Here is a 23578-nt window from a genome sequence, read left to right on the forward strand (position 1 = left end):
ATTCCATTGTGTCAAGTATTAGTAAACAGCAATATATGTACAATGGGACCATTTTCTGGCACAGTATTGTATGGTTGATTAAGGTCCCTTCCACACAGCTGTATAAAATCAACATTGATATGGCAATGTGGATTCTGATAACCCAGTTCAAAACAGATATTGTGGATTATCTGTTTTGATATTCTGGGTTATATGGGCTGTGTGGAAGGGCCTTTAGCTACAGCTGCTCAGAAAACCTAGCACTGTAGGAAGGCTTTTAGTGACAGACACACTCATTTCTGTATACCAAAAGATTTGAGGCTGTGGAAGTCATCCTGTGTGATATGGGTGCTGTTTTGACTAAGTAAAAATAAGTACGCAGAATTGAGAAAGAGACTTCAGAATATATAAAAATGAGTCAGTTCAGCAATGTTGATTACTGAATCAGGGATTAAAAACTTGGAAATACAACAAAATCCATAAAGGAGTGATACTTTTATTGGGCAATGAAAATGCAGAAAATGCATCATGCAAGCTTTTGAAGCTTAGCTGGGTTCTTCATCGGGCAAAAATGTTAAAACCTATACTTACAGAGAATTATGTAAGATCATCTGTTGATGCAAAAACAATAGAGTTGAAATATATGAAAAACTAAACCATGTATTTAGGCAATGGCATCTATGACCTGGTTGTTGTAACTTTCTGGGTGTTGTTGAACAACTGCTAAGCATTCTTGATAGGTCTGCTGGGAATTACAGTCCAACAATAGTTGCAAAGCCACACTATTCCCAGCTCTATTCTATGGCTTATGGTAAATTTCATCACGTACATGTAGTAACAAACAGTATATAGCCGAAGGACAGTACTATTTGTATTCATGATCATGTTCAGAAGCAGGAGATGATTAGCAAATGATTTATTGCACAAATCCAACATGGTTCTAGTATTCTGAATTTCTGCCAAACAGATTTAACGCGTCCAGATGGAAGAACAACTTCCTTGTTTGCAACATTTTTTGGTTTAAATTTAATATTAAACATAACTGATGTTGAAGCAGGTATAGTATACATTTTCCTCTGCATTCTTGACTACTCTGAACCGAACTGGAACAGTAACAGAGGAATTCCTACCAACAGCAATACCACACACAGTAGGTGTTTTGATTACATTTTCAAGTTATTAGGTAAACATTAGGTTTCAACTAGATTGAGCCACCAACAGAATAAAGGCATACATGTTGTTGGTAATGCTCCTATATATTAGTCAAGCAAAGAATATATTTTCAACCAACCTTGGTGTTTCCTTTAATTCTAATCTGATGGTTGTTAATCATGAAGTGAGGAATTCCTCTTTCCTAAGTAGGTTGTGGATGGGCTTCCAGGTATTGTGTATATTTTTAAGTCTCCTGTCAACTTATGGTGGCTTCATGAATTTCATAGCATTATCTTAGGCAAAAAAATACTCCAGGCTGGTCTTGCTCTGATTTTTTTTTTATCGTGTCAGAAGTGACTTGATAACATACTACAAGTCGCTTCTGGCGTGAGAGAATTGGCAGTCTACAGAGACTTCGCCCAGGGGACACCCGGATGTGTTGCTGGGAGGCTTCTCTCATGTCCCTGCAAGCTAGAACTGACAGACGGGACCTCACCCCGTCTCGCATATTCAAACCAGCAACCTTCAGGTCAGCAGTTCAGCCGGCACAAGGGTTTAACCCATTGCACCACCGCAGCTCTTACTCTGAAATGTAGCCAACAGTTCATGCTATTCTTTTATGGTTCTCCATCAAAATACTAGCCAGAGCTGATGCTGTTTAGCTTCCAAGATCAGATGGGAACTGTTACCTTTGGAGTAATCAGGACCAAGCAGATACAGGAATAGCATATTTTAGTTTTCTGACTGTTGCATACAAAGCCCTACTGTATCAAATCCAAAAGACCCATCTAGTCACTCACCCTATTTGATGACGACTATGAAGAGAATAAAGAAATGCACATATGCATGCCACAGCTGGGATTCCATGACATGCTGTTTCTGAATATGGATGGTCAATAATGACCATGAGTTACTGAAAAGCAATGCTCCATGAATTTGTTTACTCCCTCCAGGTTCAACAATGACGGGACTATATGGCAGCAAATACCATATGATGATGAATAGCTCTCAATATAGTCCCAATCAGAGGTAAACCATTTTAGAGTCCACATGTGATGCTTGTTGGGGATGGGCCCATGCCCTTGCTGGGGGTGGGGGATAAGACACCCCTTTGTTTAGACCATGGTGGTTTACAGTTGCACATGTGTATACATATAAATGTCAGCAATCAACTGTATTTGCTGGTAAGAAGAACCCTCTCTTGTCCCTTACATCCCAATGGTCTGTATGAGATTAGTTTTTAAAATGGCAGTGGGGAAGGGGGTAACAGAAGGGCAAACATCATGGGTGGAAAATGTAATGCTTTGGGGAACTGCATGTAGCCTTTCTAGGAAGTGTTTCCATGCTATAAATGAACCACCCTGGTATGAACCAATGGTAAACAACAGAGAATAGCCCCCGAATGTCTCTAACAGCATTTTAGACATTATGTTTATTTTGTGGGAATGTACTGAAGACTGTGGAAAAATCCTTTCAGCAGATTTTTATAGATATCATCAACTAATTCAGTGGTTCTCAACCTGTGGGTCCCCAGATATTTTAGCCTTCAACTCCCAGAAATCCTAACAGCTGGTAAACTGGTTGGGATTTCTGGGAGCTGTAGGCCAAAACATCTGGGGCCCCACAGGTTGAGAAACATTGATCTAATTGAATACAATGTCCAACACACATTTTGGTGCCTCAAATGTTAGACTTGTTTCTCAGTACATTTGACCCACTGATTCAAAAAATGGCACCAGTTTTCCCCTATCAGCTCCAGTTTTTGAGATACAGAATAGATGCCATCTACCAGTCGCCATCTGCTAGCCTATAGAAAATCATGATAGCCATAGCTAAGAAACTGGAGCTGATTGGTCTATCCAATGCAATTTTCTGAATCAGTGCCTGAAATACTCCAGGAACAGACCTAAAAACCAAGGCACCAAGTATTTTTTTGTTTGACTGTGTTATCATCCATTGCGGCAAAATATGCCAGCAAATCTGGAGTTTCAAGGACCAGAAACCAAGTTCACATTTCACAGAAATGATGGTGAAAGAGTTGGATTTGACAGTAAAGTTGGATTTGACAGAGTGAATATAACTGCTGAAAAGCATGGTTTTAAGTCTCTTATTTTCAACGTACATTAACAGGGGGAAAGCCGCTTTTTCATTGCTTCATTTCTGATTTGTCAGAGATTTGACTATATCCATCTAAATGAACATCTGGGAGTTGTTTAGAAAGAAAATGGATGAGATCACACTGGACTGATGAATAGCACAGATACTCAGATCACTGCTACACAATCTGAAATGCATTTTATATGCATTCACAAAAGGAAATTACTTAGAAAAACACTTACGTTAACTTCTGATCATCCAATCAATAATAGGAACTAGCTGAAATTTAAGAATAGACATACTACATAATCTGTATGCATTTAACATTTCTCTAAGTTTTTCATGTCTTCTTTAAAGCAGATTTATTGTCTAGCCCAGAACTCTAGAAATCTGTATTCACTTAGGCCCCTTCTACACAGCTGTAAAAAAATCCACATTGAACTGGATTATATGGCAGTGTGGACTCAGATAACCCAGTTCAAATCAAATATTGAGGATTATCCTGGGTTATATGGCTGTGTGGAAGGGTCCCTAGTTTATATTATTTGCATTAAAGCGGTATAGTTCAGTATAAATACAAAATACATTTCAGAAACACGTAACTGAGGTGGGAGGAAGTATCTCCTACTGATCCAGAGTAACTGTGATTTAATACTGATGTGTCAAGCAGTAAAATAACTGAAACAATGTAATATGTAATAACGTATGATCTCTTACGTTTGAAAGGAAACCTTTCAAACATTTGAAAGGGGCAGTACAAAAAAAGGAAGAACCTCTGCAGGGATTCTATACACCTACAGATTTGGAAGAACAGGAAAAGATATGGCAAGAGCAGGTAGACTCCAAATAATTCAGCAAAATTGGACCACAAAAAAGCCCTATGTAGTTGAACCTCCTCAGGAATTATCAATCAGAAGGATATTAAATGATGATATACTAAGAAATGTTAAGACGGTGATAGTTGTTGTGCCTTCCAAGGAATTAACAAAGTTGGCCTGCAATCAAAAAAAAAAATAGTCAGCAAATTGTTAATATTAAAACAAATGGAAAAACTATATGTACAGATGATGAAATAATAACTGAATTTGAGAAATTTTATAAAAAACTGTATAAAAAAGATGAAATTAATCTAGAAGCTATAACAGAATACATTTGTAAACAAAAGATACCAAAAATATCAGAAGATGAAAGACTCAACCTAAATAGAGAAATTACAGTAGAAGAAATCAAAAAGGCTATAGCAAAATTGAATTCAGACAAAGCCCCAGGCCCGGATGGATTTACCGCCGGCTTTTACAAAATTGATGAGGAAACAACATTGGAATATTTAAAAAAAATAATGAATATAGCTCTAAGCGAAAGCAAAATACCAGATTTGTGGAAAAAAGCTGAAATTATTCTGCTATATAAAGAAGGAACAGACCCAAGCAACGTAAAGAATTACCGGCCCATATCGTTATTGAATAATGATTATAAAATTTATACTAAGGTACTGGCGGAAAGATTTAAAAAATTTCTAAATGATTGGATTGCGGAGGATCAGACAGGTTTCCTGCCCAATAGGAGCACAAAAGATAATATCCGGATTGTTATTGACTCTATCGAATACCTGGAACAAAACCATCAAAAGGAAGTCGGCCTCTTAGCACTAGATGCTGAGAAGGCATTCGATAATGTAAATTGGGATTTTTTTAAAATACTACTTGGGGAATTGGACATGGGAAATCAATTTCTAAATGGGATTAAGGCAATTTATGAAAAACAATACGCAAAAATAAAAATAAATGGCATGTTGACGGAAGAATTTGAAATCCAAAAAGGAACGAGACAGGGCTGCCCACTGTCCCCTTTAATCTTTATATTTACGTTAGAAATTTTATTAAGATCAATAAGAAAAGAGGACAATTTAAAGGGTATAAAAATAGGGAAACAAGAGATAAAGGTACGGGCATTTGCCGACGACGTGATTTGTATATTAGAAAGTCCAAAAGAAAGAATAAAAGCCTGGTTGGAGAAAATAGAGGAATTTGGGACCCTGACAGGCTTTAAAATTAATAAGGAGAAAACAACAATTTTAACAAAGAATATGTCAAATAAAAGTCAGAAAGAACTTAATGATATTTCAAAATGAATGTATTGCCTAAATTATTATATCTTTTCCGTAATGTCCCCATTATCAGGGGCAAAAAATTATTCAATGAATGGAACCGCGAGCTAAATAAATTTATCTGGAAAAACAAAAAACCTAGAATTAAATTGGCCACAATGACCACTCCAAAAGAAAGAGGGGAATTCGACCTTCCAAATTTAAATCTATACCACGAAGCATGTGCATTAGATTGGGTAAGATTGGAAAAAATTAAAATACTATCATTAGAAGGAAGTGATTTGCGATGGGGTTGGCACGGCTATTTATGGCAAGACAAAGCTAGAATAGATAAACAATTCGGTAACCATTTTATCAGAGCAGCATTATTGGCAATCTGGCAAAAATACAAGAGATTCTTTTATAAGAAAACTCCACTCTGGTTGTCTCCGTTAGAGGCAACGCAACGTAGATTGCTCGGCTGACAAAAATGGCCGACATACTCAGAAATTATTAAGAAAACAGAGGCGGGGATATCTACACCCCCCATGAAAGAATGGGAGGATATTAAAAAAGAATATAAGAATGTCACATGGCTACAATATCACCAACTAAAAGAATATTATAAAAAAGACAAAATACTAGGTTTCAGTACCACTACAGGCTTCTGGGATAATCTGCTGAAAAGGGAAAAAAAAACTATAACAATCCTTTATAAAAAATTGTTAGAATGGAATACGGAAACCGAAATAGTTAAAGAATCAATGATAAAATGGTCCAGAAATATAGGTAGATCTATAACTATAGATGAATGGCATACTATTTGGAACAAAAAAATTAAACTATGTTACTCCACTGATTTAAAAGAAAACTGGCTGAAAACAATACATAGATGGTATTTGACGCCAAAAAAACTAGGATTAATGTATAAAAACAGAGACAATAGATGTTGGCACTGTAGGGAACGAGTAGGATCGTATTATCGTATGTGGTGGAATTGTAAGATAATAAAAAAGTATTGGAAAACAATCCACAAAGAATGTAAAAAGATACTAAAACTGGAATTTGAGTGTAAACCGGAATATTATTTATTAGGTTTGTATAACTTTAAAGAGAGGGAGACAACAATTACAGAACAAGAGAAAAAGAACAAGGAGAGACTATTTACCTATATGGTAACGGCCGCCAGACTGGTGATAGCAAAAAACTGGAAAGAGGGGAAAAACCTCTCAAAAGATTTGTGGCTGGAGAAACTAATGGAAATTAAAAGCATGGACAGACTAACCTTTCTGATCAAAAAAACTACAGGAAGACCAATGAGAGAAACGAACTGGTCACCTCTGGAAGAATATCTTCAATGAATGATGAAATGAAGAAATTATATGCGTTCGAAGATGGAAGCTAGCTGATTGGAAGTCACATACCCAACCCCCCCCCCATCCTACCCCCTAGGTTAGGGTCCTCCCCCCCTCCTATATTTACCTTTCACCTCCCCCTCTCCCCATCCACCTACCCCTCTCATACCCCCTTCCCATCCCCTCTGCCTCCCCCTCTCCTCCCCGTATGCCCTCCCCCACTTACATGAGTCTTACCCTTTCCCCCACATTCCCCCCCCCCCACAATTCACTGTAAAATACCAATAAAAAGTATTATAAAAAAAAAACAAAGTTGGCCTGCAATCTATCCTGTACACAGTTGTGACTAAGTTACACTGTTATACGGAATATATGAAGGACCCTAATAGGACCCTGTGCTAAGAATCTTTTTTTTTTTTGGTATCTTTTTCTTTTTTTCTCTCTCCATGCTTTTGCTTTTTAATAAAGACATTCAGTTTTAATAAAGACATTCAATTTGAACCTGGAGTTCATGCAATTTTTTTACATGTCCAATCACATCATGTTTACATATCACATTGATAAAAAAATAACCCCATAAGAATGGAATCTTTATATTTAAGAATGCTTACATAACAATGGATGGGAAAATCTTCCTTTTCTCTACATGTAGTTACTCCAAGCTAAAAACACCTAATTGGGCCACATAGGGCAGTTGTTCTCAACCTTTGGGTCCACAGATGTTTTGGCCTTCAACAGTTTAAATGCACCCAGAGTCACTGTATTAGCAGAAGTATAGTGTGATCATCAAGGGAAGCAGTAGCACCATTCTATTCTGCTTGATCAGATCTCACCTGGAATACTGGGTTCCTTTCTGGACACCACAATTCAAGAAAGATATTGACAGATCTGTTGAGTAGTTAATTCAGTCCAGGTCAGACACAAGTTATCCAAAACGATGAAGGGCAAAACAAGAGGGTGGTCATCAGCTGGTCTAGGAGCCATTATAACAAGTCAATAGTCCAGACAAGAAAGCCACCAGGACGTAAAACAAGAGTTGTTAACTGGAGTCAATCCGAAGGTACGGAAAGCAAACACAGATTATTTCCAGTCCCCAGGAAAAGTTGGTTGTGAGCAACAGAAACTATGGAGATCTGTTGGGAGATTCATGGACAACAGTTTTTAATCCACCATTAATAAAAAGTTAGATGACCTCAACTGTTACTGACCATCATTAACAGTACACTCAGTTTGGAAAGGTTATTGTTTTGGTTGGCAACTTCTAATGCTACTATCAATTTTATCCAGGGGATTCTGGGACCTGTTATATAAAAAAAGAAACTTTACCAAACTCTTGTCACTTTTGAAATACATGCTTTGTAGATTTGCTATCAGAAAATAGTTTTTGTGTTGGTCTAAAACCTATAAAACCTAATTCTGGGAAAAGAGATTTTGGACTGTGTTTGTGCATTTTGTGGCTGTAAGTAGTTCAATATTCTTAAGATTGCTTTAATCTGCGTTGCTTCCAGTAGCTTGTTATAAATACCTGTGTAATGTTTTCTAAAAGTTCCAGGGGTGGCAAAACTTTTGGCAAGTGGAGTGACAAAAGATTTTTTGTTTATTTCTGACATGCTGTATGTAATTCTGAATCTTTTCCGGGTGTTTTAATATGATACTTTCCCCTGATCAAACCAGCCAATATTAGACAAGTGTGCATATTTGTAAGTGTTTGTGAATGAAAGTTACATTGCTAAGAGGAAATGTATGAATAAAACTTCATATTTTCTTCACTGTGTTGTGACAGCAATGTGACTGATGCAGTACTGGTTTGGGATCTAGTAGTCTATCTTTTTCTTGCAGCAGCCAGTATAATGATTTAATGTCTGCCTCCACAGGAAGCAAGCAGTGTTCAATTAGACAGGAAGGGAGAGTTATAGCACTTGCATTGGGATATGGTTGCATTAGCATTCACTGGCACATCACTGAACTTCTGTGTGCAAGACTGTGATCTTTCCATATATTGAAATATAATCATGCATGTAATGTACAATAACTAATCATTTGAAGAGTAAACCAAGTCTGTGGGAAGCAGATTTAAAAAATAAAACAGGTGCAGCTTAGTATCCCATATTATCTTTTACTGGACATTACCATGAAGCCCCCTGATCTGCTGCAAAGGACCATCAGAAATGGCTGGTTGGAATCGGCACTCTAGTGACTCAAAAAACAAACCACCCAGTGATGACATATAAATGTATGCAAGTGTACTCAGACATTTTTTACTCCCATGTGAGTATGCTTAAGATTGTAGGTTTGAACTAGAACAGGAAGAATGATCTAACAATGCTTAAGATAATATATATTAATGGAGTGCCCTATTTCTGCTGCATTTACAATTGTAGGGAAGTGTACACAATTCAAAGGCTTGGTTAACATTTTTATAAATGTGAATAGTCACTTTAAAACAGAATTTTAATGGACTGTTTATAGTCTTTATTCCCCTCTATCTTTATAATTATTTTATGGCTTTGAGGATGTATTGTCAGTTTACACATACAGATTGAGTCTATTTTCTATGTTGCTTTGCAGCCACATCCCAAATTCCACTTACAAGTACAGTAGAGTCTCACTTATCCAACATAAACGGGACAGCAGAATGTTGGATAAGTGAATATGTTGGATAATAAGGAAGCATTAAGGAAAAGCCTATTAAACATCAAATTAGGTTATGATTTTACAAATTACGCACCAAAACATCATGTTATACAACAAATTTGACAGAAAAAGTAATTCAATGCACAATAATGCTATGTAGTAATTACTGTATTTACGAATTTAGCACCAAAATATCATGATGTATTGAAAACATTGACTACAAAAATGCGTTGGATAATCCAGAACGTTGGATAAGCGAGTGTTGGATAAGTGAGACTCTACTGTATTTAAGTGAGTGGCTGCCACTAATTGTTAGCAAAATAATTTGGGAAGGGCACAATAATCATTTGTTTTAGTCTTTGATATAGGAAACTAGTTGGATAGGAAACCATTTCAGTGAAAACACATAGGATATACTGTACAAGAGAGTAACAAACAGCAGAAAAATTCTGTCTTCTAAAATACATAACATAGTTCAATTCTACATTTTAAAGGTTAAAATAGTGAAGAAATTCTCAATATAAACAAGGTTGTGAGAAGGCAGAGCCAAGGTTTCAGGGAGATCCTGTAGAGAAATCAGAGATCTCTGAGAAATTTTATAAATTATTTTATTATCACCTACCTTTCTCCCAACATTTTAAATATTAATTCTAAAGTAACAATTTAAAAATAGTAATTTCATCTATAAGAATGCAAGGACACTTCCCAAATGGACATGAATAAAAAATTGGTAAAATTGAAGGAAGATTAACTGAAGCAGGAGAAATAAAGATAAAACAGTATCTAGTTTATTAAGTATAGAAAGAGATTTCCAGAATTTACAAACACCGACATATTTCATTCCAGGGATATTTCAATTTGAAGAGTTTGCCTGTGTTGTTTTTCTTTTTCTTCAATATATATATATATATATATATATATATATATACACACACATACATATATATATACAATGGAAGACTCAGATTTATTTTTCTCGTGGTTTTTAGGTTTCTGTGCAACCAACAGTTTCAAATTCACACTTCTATATATCATGCACAGTTAAGTTTTCCTTTCATTAATACAGCCTTATGTTTTACAGGGAGAGTACAAAATATTATTTTCTATTTGAAAGAATTCATGTCAATTGTAGGGTTATTTTACAAATTACGATGCCAGCAAATATGACTGTACAATCCATGGGCCATTGATCCATATTATATTATATTCTGACTTACAATCTTAAAAAAGAATAGTACCCTACTCTATTCTTAAATCAACTTGTTTTAAGCATACCCCACCCTAACCCCACTCTGTTTACAACAGAATATAATATACCTCAGTTCCACATCAAAAAAAGATGTGCTGTAGGAAAAGTTACATTTTAATTAAAAAAGTACATGTATAAATCAAAAACCTATGTTAAATATTTAATACTCTTCAACCAACATTAACAGTTTGTATGTAATAATTTACACTGATGATTTGTCGTAAAGGGTTTTCAGCAGCAACTTAAAAACTGTGTCATCTGAGCTAGTAGTATACCCATGTTCACCGTTATTACGGGATGGGAACTTGAGTTCACTGTAGCCAACTAAGTCTTTATGGTGGAGGAGAAAGTAATTGTAGACTTGTCATCCAGGGGTCACAGTGCTTTCGCTTGGCACAAAAAATTGAAGAAGAAAAAAATGTGCAGTTCAGTCAACTAACTCCTGAGGTCTGTGTAAAGTAAACAAATTGAACTGGAGGCATCGTACCCATCTACTGAGGAAGAAGATGTGAGGTCCTAGTTGTGATACACAAAACAGTCTGGATACCCATGAGTTCAAAGAAGGATTTTTTTTCTGAGGTTGTGTAGGTCATCATTCTGAAAACAGAAGAAAAAGAAAAAAAATGAAGCATGTAGAAATATATGGTTATAATTCCTTTTAAAATGACAGACACAGAATTGGTTTCTTACTGATTTACTGGGCAACCAAATATACCCGATACACTCATGTATAAGTCTAGAAATGCTATTCAGGCAATCAACCCAAAAAACACAGCCTTATTCACAAGTGAATGTGAGTATTGTACCTAAGTCTTATAGAAAAGTGAACCACCTCCTTCTCTGAGTAGAGTAGCTTAGTCTATCTCAGGAGCATTTAAAAGAAACACCAACCCACTCTACTCTCTCCGTCATGGCACCATTTCTGGGCTTTTTGAATGCTTGGGTGGGAAAATGGCAGCTATGGTCAGGGATATCTGTCTCCTTGAGACACCACTGGTGGTTTCCCCTCACCATGGAATGACTCTTTACTTATCCATAGGTCATATCAAAATCCATAATTTTGGCCTCAAAATCTGTTCCCAACTTATACATGTGGTTGATTTATACATCAGTTCAAATGGTGAATAAATCTAACTGGGTTTGAAATGTTTAAACATCTTAATCAAACACTGTCAATAAAGGTTACTACAATATACACACAACTTCTTCTGCAAATGATTTAGCTGGACATCTGCAATAATGATTGTACTGAATACGAGTGGATCAACCTGTTGCATTTCATTCCTGATTCCTTCCCCAAATCACTGTTTCATAAGGGAAAACGGAGAGTAACCAGATTAAGCATAAAATGAGTGCAGGAAAGGGGACTGTTTTGGATCTCATCTTTTTTTTCTCTCCCAGGGTGAGAAAGACAGCTTGGAAGACGCAATCTGGGGCAGGAAATAGTAAGGAAGTTAAGGATTCAACAGCCCCTTCGTTTTTTCCTGTCCACCCTGCCTGGTCTTTCACTTCATCTGAAGTCAGAACTTTATAAAACATGCTTTTGAATTTTTTATATTTTGAATAGCCACCGCAAATGCTTTAAACACTAGATCATCTCACTTCTTTTGGTACCTTATTACACAGTACATAAATTCAAACACCATGAGTATGGGATCAGGAGAAGACCCTCAATGATATGTTTCAAGCCACATGTTATGGGGAAAACACTACAGAGAAACCATTAAAAACACTACATGTTGCACAGTACTTCATTCCTGTTTCCCTGAGGCCTCCACCTCTCTACAAATCTTATTCTCTGACCAGAGCATGCTCAATCTGCAGCAGTTTTCATACATTTCCTTTTTTAAAAAAAATCTAAAGTTTTTGCTTCTGTTGATAATTAACTTTTCTGCATAAGGAGTGAAATTCTGGTACCGTCAAGATCCACATTTAGAAAGTAAATTTGCTGTTAAGTGTATACATGATGCTTTCTAAATTCCAGAAAGTCAGTTCTGGCAACTGACTTATTGACATTTAGGTTTTATTCTGCCCCAGGTTACACTAGCTTCAAAATCCCACAAATACAACCACATACCCAAAATCCATCGGGGGGGGGGGGGGGGGGGGAGGAATACAACCCTGTGCTCAAAACTATTACAGCTGTGTTACAGGATATCTATGTGAAGTACATTTACTGATTTTGTAACTTTTATCTAAATTAAACTATTTTAAGTAAAACTTGGATTTCTAAGAAGACCTCTATGTATTTTCAGGTTATAAGAGCTTTCCTTCCAAAAGTCAGTCAGACAGTTTATTATTATTTCCCTTTTAGTAAAATGCCGAGACTTTTTTTCCAAAGAGATGGAAAACTGGCAAAAGACTGCCAATGCTATGTGCTAATTGCTTAAGTAATCAAATTATTTTGTGTGGTCCTTCATGTGAACAGAAAGACCTGTATTTGCAAATGTGTGGTATACTGTGAAAATCCCCGGGAGTATTTCTCTCACAGGTTTTTAAAATACTTTCAACTTTCTCCTAATCTCCCTTCGGTAATCTACACAAACATTCCTATTGGAACAACTATATGAAATTTAGCATAGAGACTCAGTTTTAAAACATGTTCAACCTAAAATTAGTCCTGCCATAATTTCTTTAAAAAGTCTAGTGACAAAAGAACTACCTCATTTAAAAAGGGAAGAGGTGAAATATACATGGGTTGCTTTCTGTTTCATACTTGGCTCTCTTCCAGGACTGAATGAATAGTCTACTGCAGGAACAAACTGTACCTAGCAGAATGGTCACATGTTCTAACCTGTGACAGATATGCAATCAAAGGAATTGAAAGGGAAATATAGTCCTACTTCCTATGTCAGTATTTGTTGCTCTCAGGTACTCTGAAGAGACAAAAGCAATTTTCAATGTCAAGGAGAAACATCATGCCTTTTTACCTTCTACCACTACACAAGGAAGGATAAATATTGGTGGTTTTTCGATATGAAAGGCAGGTGGGAGCAGGTACCACCTGCTTTGGGCCTACACACCACACGTTCACTCTCCTTTGAAAGAGAGTGCATGTGTGACATGTATGTCCAAAGCGCACGGGCCTACCGTAGCTTTGAACCACAGTAATGTGGTGTCAAACTGCATTAACTCTATAGTATATATGTACCCTTAGATTCTTAATTTTTTTAAAAAACAAGTAAGGTTCTCCTTATCAATAACTGAATTTCAAGCGGCTTTCTGAATATAAGATCAAAAAGTAGTCTATACAATTCACTTTTAAAAACAGAATCCATAGGTTTTTGTTTGAGTCGGAGCATTTTTTCCATATAAAGGGAGTGGGGCCAGGTGCAAAGGTAAATGATACAATTTACATTGCCATAGGAGGACCAAAAATATAGGATATAAATATAACGTATGGTATTCATTATTTAAATCCCAATTTGCCCCATGAAACAGGATTACATTATTACACACAGTGTGGGTATCAATTCACCACTGGAACGCTGACAGAAAGATTTAGTCACCATCTCAACATGATGTTATCATCTCATGGATACAAGTCATGGATACCAGGAATTTTTTTAAATATCCAAGACTTTTTTCACAAGTAATGTTTATACTATTCATGATGTCAACAACATAACACATCAGGCATGACATGGCTTGCTACTTTTTTCAGTTAAAATCAAAAAGTTTGTACAGCCAGTGAACAAAATTCATCTATGTTTATTTTTAAGAAGAAATGTGGGGAGGAAAATTCTTTCAGCAGGATTTTAATTTGAGTGTGTCAGATTTCTAAACAGCAAATGACATCCTATAATTTCAGCAACAGATCTGAGTCACAGAAATAATACTATATCCAAATATCTGAACAATTTTGTCTTATGAATGTTTGAGATGATAGCAATATGTAGTATGTGTTAAAATGTTGAAATAATTAAAAGTATTCCACTTTTTAAATCTTCTTAAATGTAAGCATTACTATAAATATGAATGCCATAATAAGACAAAAAGCAAATTTGGGGAAGAGTGCCTTGCACAGTTTTTAAATCAGCATTTGGATACCCCATTGTTTCTTATCAACAAAGACCAGTGTTTCCTTAACAACGCTCACGTTTTAAAAAAGGGTTCTCTAACTTCAGTGCACTGTAGTAAGGATTGTTAACATGAATGACATCATTGCTGGCAGCCTGAAAATAGGGAAAACCTGTGTTTAATACATTTCCTATACACCACAGGCTTCAAGCTGGATTCCTCAATAACATGCGTTTGTAGTTGATTCTATAGAAGCTATTGGTAATCCAAGAAAAATGTACTTGCTCAAAACGGGGGTGGAGGACCAGCTCAACATACATTACAAAATACCTTTGAGAAGTGCTCTTGCTCAACATCTGCTCAAAATACATAGAGATGCAACAATGATGCACAATCCAATTGACCATCTACCCCTTAAACACTGTTAAGAATGAAGATGTAAGGCATTTTGTGGAACAGCAGATTTGATCCTGATATCAAATAATGGTCTAATAAAATGAAGAAATTATTATTCATTTATAATGCTAAAAATTAAGAAAGTAAAAAGGCCTTAAGTCTTCAGGTGATGAAACAATAATTCATATGAAATCAATGGAATCCTCTTTTTTCAAAACGACAGAAAGCATGCTGATATTTACCTATTACATCTTTCCTAGGAATGTGTTTATCAAAGATCTTTAAAACCTAACATTATTAAAAACTCTGAAAATAAGTAACAGCTCTTTCAAATCATAAAACAGCAGTAGCTACTTTTTCTTCTTCACCTGCGTAAATGTATTCCCATGGGCAGCAACCAGTGCAAAACTCCAAAGGCTGGAAACCAATAATTCTGGGCTGGATCCCCAGTTTCCACTATGTCTCCAAAAAGCAGCTGGAACTGATCAAATCTAACACAGAGAGCATGGTGGTACTTGGAGATAGCTACTCCTCCAAAAAGGAACTGTTAGGTGGAATCCCACAAAGGGCCATTCTATCCCCATTTAAAAAAAAATACATGAAATGACTACGAGAGTGCATAAGAAGGCATAGGATAGGGTGCTATCAGTATGCTAATGACACCTAAATATATTTATCTATGCCTTCAGCTAAGGATAGTGTGTCACCTCTCAATGAATGCCTGAAGGAAGTAATGAGCTGGATGAAAAAAATAATTTGAAACTGAATCCAGACAAGACAGAAGCTATTATCTTGTATCTTATTATTCTGGACACTATTATCTTCTCTGGAGATGTCAAGTGGCAAGTTTTATATGTATATCTTGTTATTTAGATAATGATGTAGTTTCATTTTTCAGTCCCTTCCTTTTTGTTACAGGAAGGTAACAAAAACTACTAAGAGGGCTGTGGCACAGGCGGGAGAGCAAGCCACCTGCAACCAGCTGCAATGAATCACTCTGACCAGGAGGTCATGAGTTCGAGGCCCGCTCGGAGCCTATGTTTGTCTTGTCTTTGTTCTATGTTAAAAAGTCATTGAATGTTTGCCTATATGTGTAATGTGATCCGCCCTGAGTCCCCTTCAGGGTGAGAAGGGCAAAATATAAATGCTGTAAATAAATAAATAAATAAATAAATTTAGACCTTTAAAGCCTTACATGGTTTGAGTCCAGATAAGGATTGCTTTCTCCATTACAATCTGTCACCTTGAGGACCTTTTCATCGGCTGCCCCAAGACTGTAGAATGACCTTCTAGATGAGCTCCAACAGCTAAATCAGCTGTCAGAATTTAAGAGACAACTGAAGACCTATTTCTTCCGGCAGGCCTGCCCAGTCAATTCTTTACTATGAATTTAAACTGTCCTGTGTTTACTGTATTTTACTTTGTTCTGTATATTTTAATATATGTATTTCATAGAAATACATTTTAATATATGTATTTCATATAAGGTATTCTGAAGTGCTTTAACTATGTTGTGCTCCGCCTCCAGCCGCAAGAAGACAGGTAAGAAATAAAGTGATAGTAGCAATTGTTGTTGTTATGGTATTCTTCTTTCCTCTATGATTTTCCTTCAAGCAACAACTTCTACTATAGCCCTCCAAAGCAGTGGCCTAACTTTTAACATGTTCTTACACAGGATCTATAGCATCCAGGGAATGGACTTGAGTGCCAGCAACACAACATACCCAGTCTCCATAATCATTTTGGCATTTGGAGGCTCATACAATCTGCTCCTTGTGTTCCCTGGCCAGGAGCCTCAATGAAGTAAATAGATGCCTAAAGAAAATAGCTAAAATAGTCAATGAAAATAGTACTTATTTATAGTAACTACAAAAAGACACAGTACAGACATATCGGATAGATTTTTCCAGATCAAATATAAAGTGTCTAAACATTCAATTGTCAATGTTTAGAAATTAGAAAATGTATTGATTTTTTTTTTCGTGTCAGGAGCAACCGGAGTTGCTTCTGGAGTGAGAGAATTGGCCGTCTGCAAGGATGTTGCCCAGGGGACGCCCGGATGTTTTGATGTTTTTACCATCCTTGTGGGAGGCTTCTCTCATGTCCCCGCATGGAGCTGGAGCTGATAGAGGGAGCTCATCCACATTCTCCCCAGGTGGGATTCGAACCTGGCAGCTTTCAGGTCAGCAACCCAACCTTCAAGTCACTTAGTCCACTACGCCATCTGGGGGCTCCAATGTATTGATGAGGGAAGGTAACAATAATATGGAAAAGATTAATACTTAGAAAGTTAAATACCTCTTTACTTTACAGAACCAGAACTCCCCTTCCTTTCCCTCTTAGTAGTTTTTGTTACCTTCCTGTAACAAAAAGGAAGGGGCTGAAAAATGAAACTACATCACTATCTAAATAACAGAAGATATACATATAAAACTTGCCACTTGACATCTCCAGAAAAGATAATAGTGAAGATTCAGTTATAAGATGCTAATTAAAAAGTAAGTGCTATTGATACAACTGGTGAAGACGGCAAAAACAAGTGGCGGCTTTTGGCTGCAGATATGGAATACCATGCAAAGAAAACAAATTTTGACTTATTATTTTGTCATTGCTGTATTTTCACTGCCAGACACGAATAGAGGTGTTTGTAGGGTTTTTGGCCTCCTGTGCCAAAATAACATTGCTGGCTTTAAATAATAAACACCTTGGAGGGTAAAGTATGGGACCAATTTGTTGTGCTGCCTCAAGTAGCAAAATGACTTGAGTTGGACCATCCATGGATCAATTAACACCATAAAGGCAGCAAGATGGGACAAACAGTGTACCAGAAATCCATACTCCCCTGATATTAGGCGCACTGACATCTGCATATTAAAGAAAGACATGCTTCAGTCAGAATCCTGTATGCCACCATGTAGCATAGTAATTTCACATGTGGCTGCAACAACCGCAGGCTTACTTCTAAGATCCTGCAGCCCCACATGGCCATTCCATGGCTGGTGAGAGCAAGGGGAGGATTAGCTAGATAACAGATTGATTACACCACTCACTGAGGTCTGCTGGTGGTCCATTTGTAATAATGAGTGTAGTGGAACAAATGCCAAAAGTACCTCAGATCTAATGCCCCTCCAACTATTAAATTGATTTAGCCACCAAACCAATTACATTCTCTCTCTGACCACCCCAAGCCTAGCCTACTTCCTAGATTTGTCATGAGACCATGTATACTACCCTGAATTCCCTGGGCTATGGTTGGTCAAAAAATGTTATGATTAACTACAACAAAAATAACACTGCAACCCTGATTCATCTATATCAGTTAGTAAGTAGTAATTTTAAGTAATAAGGTCCAACTGATTCAATCCATGATGGCTTGACCCTTCTCTTTTCCTCCCAAGTGCAACTGTCATGGGTCCCTGCCTTAAAAGGAATCTAAATGCATTTTGTTCTTCTGTCATCATACAATCACTGAACCTTCTTCTCAGACATAGAGATGAGCCATATCCTCAAAGGTATACCATTGATTTACCATATTATCAGTATTTATGATATGGTAAAGGTATCTTTGCAGATTACAGCCAGCAGAGTCCACCAGTCATTGGTGTTTTGTAGTCCAAAAAGGAACCTTCCCAAGCTCTAGTCTTGGCATATTAAACATTCTCAGGTAATTTCAAGAAACTCTTTATCTCCTCTAGAACTTGACATGCATTATAAAGAGATCTGAAGAAAACTGAAAGTTCACAGAAAGAAAATCAATTCATTTGAAATGTAATACTGGAGGAGAATTCTACTGATAGCACCGACTGCCCAAAAGAAAAATAAATGGGTCCAAAATGAAATCAAGCCTGAGCTCTTTCTAGCAACTATAGTGACCAAACTTTGAGCACAACATGAAACCATGTGATTCATTAGGAAAGAAGATAATGCTTGGTAAACTGAAAGGCAGCAGGAAAAGAAAAAAAAAACCCACTGCAAATGAGCTGATTCATTCAAAAAATTCCAATATCTCAAAGCTGATGTGATAACAAATAATAAAAGAGAGCAAAATGAAATGCTTTGGATTTTACCTATAAGCCAGACTACAATGAATAAAAGTATTAAAAGGCACAGAATTGATAAAGAAAATGTTTTTAAAACCATCCATTTGCTACTGGGATAGAAAATAGGACTGGGAGTCAAAATAGGAAATAGTTTAGTAAATCTAGAAATTTTAGTAAAAATTGACCGTAAAAAACTGGGTTGACTTATCCACATGCCAATGTAAGTTCTGGTCCTCAACTCTTATCAAAAAAGGAATTCTCTTCTTCTCTGAGTAAAGTGGTAAAAGAGGAGCACCTACTCTGTCCCAAAAGAATCTAAGAGAGGCACTGAGTCCTTCTAGTTTCTTAGCACTCAATTGAAGAAAGGTGCCAAAAAGCTGCTTCCACTACCACTTTCTCATCCAGTCATTCAAAAAGGCCAGAAGCACTCTTACGATGGAGTAGAGAGGAGTCGGTGCTTCTTTTGAGTTATCCTGGGTTAGACTTTCACCATTCTACTCAAATGTATGGTTCCTTTTTTTAAAAAAAAAAAAAACGAGTTAATACTGAACACTTATCCAAAAAGGGGGGAACCATTCTGTTCTCTGAGTGGGAAAAGGCCTTTGTGAATGCTGGGTGGAAAATGGCAGCAGTGGCAGAGGCCAGGAGCAGTTTTTCCCTCTCTGAAGAATCACTTTTGATGCAACTCATGAATCATATCAAAATCCATAATTTTGGCCTGAAAACATTATTCATTAGTCTATTCAGCAGCTCACTACTACTAACAACAACCAGTAAGGAAAGAGCCGTTCAGATGCAGGATGAGCAATTCCTTTCATGCTCACATAAAATGCCCATATGTACAAGCATACAGTCCTCTTGGGCTAGCTATCCAGATATTCTGGACTTCATTGGGATTAACCTCAAAAGAAGCATGGAATTACTTAATCAGCTCACACAGCAAGGCGGAAACGAGCTGCTGCATGTTTAGCTCTGTAATGGTATACTTTACTATCTGCCTCTGGATTAGCCTTTCAAAACCACTAGTGACATCAATTTTATATTTTGAAGTAAACTTAACAAGATGACAACACTTTCATTAAAGAATTATAGGATATGAAGTTTCATACTGCTAAAAAACAAAAACACTCAGAAGAATCAACAGAATTTATATCAAAGATAGAAAGAACCATACTGCAGAGCCTGGGGTAACAATTTGGACACATTCATAGATAAAATTAAATCTGAGTTAATTTCCTTTGAGGGAATATGTTAAAACTACATACCTATTAAATCATTTAAAGGTATCACCAACTTTACATGGAATTATATAAAAAGGATTCCTCACTTTGAGTATATATAAACAAAAATGATTTGGAAGGAAAACTGGTTAGGCAAAGAATCAATGCTGGTTTGTTTTTAATATAGTGTCATTTCTGTCTGCTTTGTATTATTTGAGTAGAAACAAATTATAGTGTCAGGGGATTTCAAAATCCATGCTGGCCTTTGTAGGCATGGTGAGATATCTAAATCAGATATCTGAATTCTCTGAGAGTTTTAAAGTATGTTTTGGTGCAATCTAGTATTGAAAAGAAATACCCTTTCAAGGACATGTCCTTAATAGTAGCAAAAGTTATATTGTCACGGCAGACATGTTACATTTCAAAACCATATTGTTCGCATAATAAGCATCTTAATGTTACATTCTGTGTTGCATAAAACCATGAATCTAGTTATCTGGCATCTCAAGCAACTATAAATTTGATGCACACTGCTGATTATAATTCTATAGTGTTCCCACTTACTCCTGCATTTTGAAGTCCTCAAGAGGTATTAGACAACGTTTCTTATTGCTTTTTAATCTTAAAGTAACACGAAAAAAGTATAGCCCATGGAAGCTGTCACACCTATAAGCAAACAATGCTTCCCTTCAATACGTTTGCCAGAATTCTGAGCTGTCATAAATCCTGGCCTTTTGTAGAAATACAAAAACAGCCAACACAGTCATGTCTAACACTATTTAAGAGTTGAGATTTTTTTGCATTATTTTACTAAACACCAATACTAGACTGATTCTATATGGCTAGGAAACAAAACAAATAGCCACATGTGAGTCAACTTACACTACTTACTCCTTTATTTTCTATCTTACTATGCTTCAAGATTCATTCCTATGCTGATATAACATTCTAACAATTTCCACTATTTTCTGATGCTTCCAATGCAATAAATAAGGGTTATGCTCTCCAGGAAACTCACGTCTTGTTTTCTAGATGACTGTTTTAACATGTAGCTGAAACAAAGCCCCCCCCCCCTTCCATAAGATCCTCAACATAAGACAGACTCTACTCAGAAATACCTATATGTTACAGCATCTATCTAAAGATTCAGAAGAAATTATTCTTACAGTGGAGTACTGGAAATATGCTATAGAATATCATAGAATTGGAGGAGTCTGTAGGTCATCTAGTTCAACACCCTGCACAGTGCAAGAAATGCGGAGCTGGAAATTTTCCAATTCCCTCTTACAGACAGAACAGCACCCAATTTTATTTTGGCAAGAGGAAATCACCCTATTAACAATGATTTGTAACAACAGAACAGTTTGCTTGACATAACGTTTAAGATAAAAGTCTGGAAAAGGAGCCTGCATGCTGATCTTAAATATGTTTCCCCTAGCTGTTAAAAAAAAGGCAGGTTGCAAACAGCTCTGACCTTCTATAAGGGTATTTTATTCCAGACTCACCACTATGGTATCTGACTTTGAGAGGACAAAAGATTCTTTTATCCCAATTGTAATTATCACAGATTCATTCTGTTTGAGTCATTATCTCTTGAGTCACACACTTTCCATGCCACTATTCTCTGACGTAAAGATGTATGAGGAAACTATATATGAAATCTTCATCAACTCCCCAAACATCCCCAAAACAATGAACAGCAGAATTACGAGTAGTAAGGATATTTTTTCCTGCCTATAATTAATGTCCATCTCATTATATGTATATCACTTCTATATTCATTATGTATTCGTCAATATTGTTATAAAGAAGGATTATATAGCCATACTGTTAACACATCTTCTTGTATAGCTTTTTTTTTTTAAAGAAAAAATGCTAAAACCACTAAATCAGTAGTTCTCAACCTGTGGGTCCCTAGGTGTTTTGGCTTACAATTCCCAGAAATCCCAGCCAGTTTACCAGCTGTTAGGATTTCTGGGAGTTGAAGGGCAAAACATCTGGGACCCACAGGTTGAGAACTACTGCACTAAACGATGCTGGCTCTTGCTTTAAAGATAGTCTTCTTCAAAGAAAAGTGGATAGTCCTTGATACAGCATTCTAGATGCAGACTGAGTAATAATGACACCATTACTTCCTTAATTCTACAATAAATGCCTCACAAATATACCCTCACAAGCTCCTGTTTATTTACCCTTTTCTCCCTCACTATGATCAATATGATCTTGTGAGTAGTAAATTCACATGATACTGCCTGCCAGAACTTTCATGTTCTAAAATGTATGATTTGGAGCTTCCCATATAAAAATTGTGTTAGCTATTATTTCACGACATCATTTATGTTTCTAAACTAATTGGGGAGAGCAGGGCAAGCAGCATAAAACAGACCAAAAAGATGAAATATGCTAGAATAGCATATTTCATCTTTTTAGTTGCATCACATTTGCATAAATTGTATGTTATAATTTCAAGATTAACCAACATTTCAAAATGTTCATTTTCCTCTTGTGTTTCCAGCTGATGATTTCTCGTCAACAGAGCATTCATTATTATTCCCCCAAGACAGATCATTACACTTTGTACTAGTAAATGTCAAACTATTTCTATTAAGTCCAGAAACTTGTTCATCCTGAATATATTTGCCAGCATGGTTTTTCTCAGCAGACTTTTATCTAAACTGATCATACCATATGTTAAATGAAACACTTTACTGATCCTCTAAGTATATAATGCATTGCTACTTTCCCAGCTGGATCTATATGCCTTATCCCTTTACCATTTTAATGTTAACATTTGTATTTTCTGATTATAGAACAGGAGCTATTAGTATAAATCTGTATCCACCTAGGACCCTGATTTTGTTGTTGCTGTTTAGCTTAAACTGATTCTCATGCATTTTTCCCTGACTACCCAGTTCTAATCTATATGCACATTTTGCTTCTTTGGGCAATATAAATGTATACCTGCACCATCTATTTTATAGTCCCATAAACCTCATTAGGTAGATACATTGATTGGCTTGAGATAATGCAACCTGGGAAGGGGTGCTATTTGCTATGAAGTTAACTTCAACCTATGGTAATGATTTATTTATTTATTTATTTATTTATTACATGCATTTATACCCCGCCCTTCTCCCCGAGGGGACTCAAGAGCGGCTTACATTCTGCCACGAGGGCCAACAACAAATATACTATAAAACAAACAATTAAAACATAATAAAAAGTATACAAAAATTAAAACGATGCAAGGCAGAGATATTGCACCATCCTCAGTCATTCAATACTGCTACAATTACAGATTTGCGACCCGATTACATCAGCCAATGAGCTTATTCGCTGAATGCCTGGGC

At 36.4% G+C, this 23578-nt stretch overlaps 1 protein-coding gene across 1 annotated transcript in view; it reads right to left on the reverse strand.

Annotated features, from left to right (window-relative positions):
• Positions 1 to 10069: 10069 nt before the first annotated feature.
• The window catches only part of irs1 (insulin receptor substrate 1), a 67782-nt gene continuing 54273 nt past the window's right edge, over positions 10070 to 23578 (reverse strand). Inside the window, exon 2 of the mRNA XM_003218293.3 lies at positions 10070 to 11149. The gene's annotated coding sequence lies outside the window, so the exon portion shown is untranslated. The remainder of the gene's footprint in view (positions 11150 to 23578) is intronic.

This window comes from Anolis carolinensis, chromosome 3, assembly GCF_035594765.1.
Source record: "Anolis carolinensis isolate JA03-04 chromosome 3, rAnoCar3.1.pri, whole genome shotgun sequence".
NCBI lineage: Eukaryota > Metazoa > Chordata > Lepidosauria > Squamata > Dactyloidae > Anolis > Anolis carolinensis.